This window comes from Arachis ipaensis, chromosome B03 (assembly GCF_000816755.2).
Source record: "Arachis ipaensis cultivar K30076 chromosome B03, Araip1.1, whole genome shotgun sequence".
In the NCBI taxonomy this organism is placed as follows: Eukaryota; Viridiplantae; Streptophyta; class Magnoliopsida; order Fabales; family Fabaceae; genus Arachis; species Arachis ipaensis.
This window is the reverse complement of record NC_029787.2, coordinates 16504951-16510418: the sequence shown is the minus strand read 5'-3', so window position 1 is coordinate 16510418 and position 5468 is coordinate 16504951.

The following is a 5468-nucleotide window of genomic DNA, read 5'->3' as shown; positions in this document are numbered from 1 at the left end:
GTTTCATGTATCATTTTTATATTTTCTATTTTCTGTATTAATTTTTTAATTCATCCTTCTTTATTTTCATTTAAATCTTATATAAGAGAAAAAAAAGTTTTTACAATTTCAACTTGTCTTTTCAATTAACCATATTCTAAAAAAGTGAAGAAAACCAATTATTCTCAACATGCTGTTTTATCTTTATTTTCTCCTACTTCAATAGACTTGCTTTGCAATTTTATTGTTTTCGGTAGGCTCATCTTTCCCTTAAAAGAGTTTTTTTTTTTTCTTTTCCAACAATTCTATACAACTCTTATATCCTAAACCCAATAACAGTCCATATCCCATACACGCTTGGTCCATAGTCTTTGCTCCAATCCATACAGAATAGCGGTTACGGGGCCCACTTCCAAAGCCCATTACGGGCATCCCTCACTCACTCTGACTAATTGGCGTGGCTCCAACATCATGCAGCCTCGACAGGGACTCTGACACCTTTGCCGAGCTGCTCCCCTTCATGGATCATCTTGCCACTTGTCACAACAACCTTTAATAAAAGGGAATCTCTCTAACTCTGTATAGATTAACATCTGTACGCTATAATTTTTTTAATATTTAAAGTGTCTTATTTTAATTCAAAAAAATTATTTAGCTTTAATATAGTCTTATCGTGAAGTCAAAGTTAAATAACTAATGAAATGTTCTACATGATAGTAGTATAAGAACAAGATCGATAATTTGAAAAACAAGTACAAGCTCCAAAGGCACAAAATCAACTGTGGATGTATCAATACATTTATTTATCATTCTTCTTACAATTTAAATGAAATATTTTCTATAGAACTAAGGAGAATGATAAATAAATCTATTGATATATCCGTGGTTGATTTTGTGCCTTTTGAACTTGTACTTGTTCTCTAGATTATCGATCTTCTTCTTGTACTGCTGTTATGTAAGACATTTCGTTAATTATTTAACTTTGACCTCACGATGGGACTAAATTGAAACTAAATGAAACTTTTTTGGATTCAAATAGGACACTTTAAACCTTAAGAACTAAAATAAGATTACGCCCAAACATAAGGGACTTATTTGGTACTTTACCCTATATACATAATATATATTTTTATTTTTTATTAATTGTTACAGTTTTTCTACCTGATGATATGTTTCAACAACTATTTTCTAAAAGAATTTCATCAAAAGAGTTTAGTGATGTTCCTAATGACCCATCAACGACCAGTGTTACTCCAAATAACAAGGTTTATAAGTTACATAATTTATTTTATTATTTTTCACATGTCTGATCTATTTATTTTAAATCTCGGGAATTTCTTTCTTAAAATGCAATTTTTGTTTTATTAATAATTGAAATGTTCATGTTGACAACAGTTGCTAGAAGAAGAGGTGATGAACAAGTTGGAAGATATCAGGTTGGCCTAGTGGAACAGTATTCAGGTTTGAATTTCGTAACTCTTGGCTTGTTTTTTAGTTTAAAAATTGTTTTTCTATTAGTGATAAATACTGTTTTTTCACGCAAAAATTAGGACAAAACACCCAAATAAACCAAAGCCATTCCAAAATTACGTGAATCACCCAAAGCCAAATACGTTACGTCTAAACAATCCCTTTCGATTTTTTACATGTATACTTACTAATTCAAATTAGGCTGATTCGAAATCGAATATAGCTGTATCGAGTTACATTTTGGTATGGCTTTGGTTTATTTGGGTCTTTTTCTCAAAAATTTAAAAAAAAAAAGAAGAAAATTAATGAAAAATGTGCAAATAAAGATAAAATTATAAATTTATCCTTTATAATTACATTAATTAATTATAATTTATATATAATATAGATAAGAGTATTAATGTAATTTTATTCTGGTATAATTTTTTCTCTTCTTACTTTTTCTTTCATCCAAACAAAAAAAAATTCACATATTTTATTTTCATTCATTTTCTCTTTATCCAAACAATAAAAAAAAAATACACTTTTTTTTCCATTTTTTTCTCTCATTTTCTTTCCTCTTATTTTTTATTTTGCATTCAATCAATGCCTTTGAGGGACTCTCTCTCTCTCAAAATAAGAGCCAAATCTCTCTTTAAATTTCACCCCAATGTATAATTTTTTTTTCTGATAGCATAGTAATAATGTCTCCAAAATTTGTGTCATTGGAGATGCTCTAAAGCACCAAATATACAAAACATGACAAATGTAAAAACAAAAATCATTCACCTAATGTTTGAGAAGTTTTGTCCAAAAGTAGGTTTTTCTTTTTTAATAGTTTAATTTTAATGTATTGGTAGTGTAAAATATTTTACACAGTCGTGCAATTACATCCGTTCTTTTAGATGATCATTTATGCAGTTAATGTAAAAGGTAGTTATTTTTACTATGTGACCTTGCGTAATTAAATGCACGTATAAAACTACTTTATACTGACTGTGCATCAAAAATTTTTTTTCAATTATTTCTCAAATAAAACTGAAAAAAATAATAAAAGAGCAACCCATTTAACCCAACAAACCCTTCTATTCAGCCCAAGGTTCTAAAAACCGGACTGGACCGACCAGTTCAACCGAGTTATCTGGGAACCAGTCACCTGACCAGTCCGGATGACCCCCATAACGGACCTGCAAAAAATCGATCCGACCAGTTTTTTACCCTGGGTCCTAAACAGCGACGTTTTGAGATACGAACAAAAAAAAAAAACCCGCATTCGCTGACCACTTGACCCGGTAACCCAACCCCTTGTGCAAACTGGAGACCTCAGTCCCCTCACTCACTAGCCACCACACATTCCACCCTAATTTCACTTCCAAGTTCCAATCTTCATCCAACAACAAAGGCCACCATCCCTCCCAGTCTACCACAATTGACGCTGTCACCGGGCAGAAGGACCTCCAACAGGCAGAAGGAAGTCACTGTCGCGGATTGAAGCTGCTGCAGCGGCGTCGTCATCTGAACTCCAAAGCTGGTCTGGTCATTCGGTCGGCGTCGTCTACTCGTCTGGTCGGCGGAAGGTGCTCTGTCAACGTCTCTGTTCTGTTGTAGTGACCTAGACACCTTCTCTGCTCTCTGTCGTGGTTAGTTGTACTGGTTTTTCAACCAATTTTTTTTATTTTGTTAATGAATTATATGAATTGATGTAGAGTTCTTTATTTGGTTAATTATATAGATTCATGCAGAGTTCTGCTTCTGTATGTAATAGCTGCTGTATGTAATTCAATTTTGGATTATTTGGTTAATTATATGTAATGGTTGCTGGAATTTGAATTTTGCTAGAATTTTAGATTTTGAAGTTTGCTGGAATTGTTGAAATGGCTACTGTATGTTTTATGTAATTCTCTGAATTTTGCTGTATGTAATTCACTAATTTCAGTAATTTGTAATGGCTGGCCAGCTGCATGTAAATTCAATTTTAATTCCTGAATTTTGCTGTAACTGACTAATTGTTGTAATGGCTGCTGTATGTATTTTATTAAATTGTAATTTGTATATTGTATGTAATTTTGATGGAACAAGCACAAAGTGATCAACAACCACAAGATAATGCTGTCTAAGAATCTCAAACAAGTTCTTCTGGAGGAAAATCTGACCTGGCTTGGGAATATTTCACTGAGAAGTATGATATTGGAACACTTAATGATGATTATGATTTCTAATGAGTGGTGTATTTGTTTAGTTGAAAACTTGTTTATTTAATGTTGTTTCTTTTGGTGGTAGAACATTTTGTATTTGTCATTTATGTGCGTTTTGATTTTCTTTAGTTATAAACTTTGATATTTGAAGTTGTTTATGAACTTTTAGTGATAAATTATGGATAATTTATTATGTGAAATCAAATTTTGAATTTTATTAGTTTAAAAATTATTGAATTTAAATATTTAAAATTGTATATTAATTTTTTTTTATAATTTTACTCTATATTTAATTAAATTGATTCAACTACGGTTTGACTCCGATTGAACCATTGAACCAGTCACTCGACCGGTTTAATGACTAGTCCGGTTTTCGCAACCTTGATCCAGCCCATCGGCCTATGTAGTTTGAGCCGGCCAATCTGTTTAACATCCTTACTAAAATAAACGGGTTATCCCTAAGGTAGGGCTTGAAAATTTTTTTCATCCCCAACTTTTTTTTTCTTACAAAATCGTCCCTAAGGTTTAATTTAATTTTAAAATAATCCTTCAGATGAAAATACCCTTCCATTTTCTTTTCCAAAATCAACCAGAAGTAGAAGCAGAAGCAACACCAATAAAACAACAACTAGAAGCAGAAGAACAACAATAACAATGAATAATGGAATCTGAAGACAACAACAAAAGCAACAAGAAGTAGAACAACAACAACAATAAAAGAACAACAACAACAATGGATAATGAAATCATAAGAAGAAACATAAGAAAATCATCATCATCCTCGTCATCATCAAAACTCAGAACCCACCACCACCACCCCTACCCACTACCACTCCATCACCATCTGCATCACCCCGTCCAGAACTCAGAAAATAATCATCATATCGTCATCATCATCAAAACTCAGAAATCATAACTCAGAACTTAGAAAAACAAGAACCCAAAACTCAGAACTCAGAAAAACAAGAAAATCATCATCACCATCACCAAAACTCAGAACCATTAACAGAACTTAGAACTAAAATTCTTCCTCTTTCATTAACAAAACTCAGATGCAATTACAATAATCAGAAATCTCCAAATTCATATTCAATTATAAGAACCAAAAATCCATAAATATAATTACCAAGAATCTTTCTGGAAACCCTTGTTGCAGATTTCGCACATGACCACCACCCAGAGGAAGAGACACTGCTGAAGGACGCGATGAATACAACCACCACCACCTCTTCGACGACGACGAGGAACACGAGGGCGCGGGCAAAACGCGTCGCGGCGAGGCAAGGTTGAGGTGCGGCAAGACAAGGACGACGGCGAGGCCGAGGAGGAGAAGCAAAAACGGTGAGTAGCGCGCGACGTCCACCCTCGCAGTGAGATCCAGCGGCGAGGACCGAACGACGAAGTGCAAGAGCGGCGATGGCAAGAAGCAGCGGCGGTGGCCATTCCCCTTCCCTTCCCCACCTTCCCTTCCCCCTCTTCTTCCCTGAACGAACCCCCCTCCCCCAGCGTGATACCCTTCCCCTTAACCCGTTTTATTTATTTATTTTAGTTAGCGGTATTTTTAGAATAAAACTTATAAATTTGATAAAAATGACGATTTTAAAACTAAGTTAAATTTTAGGGATAATTTTATAAGCAAAAAAAGATTTGGGACAAAAAAAATTTCAGCTCCTACCTTAAAGACTAAAATCGTACTTAACCCAAAATAAATAGTTTATTTTAGCTAGGGACACACTTTTTAATTATAAATAATAGACAAAAATGTTTTTAATTTTTCTTGGATGAACTTCATAGATATGAACAATTAAGGATCATTTTACCTATTAACTATAAAAAGATGTATCT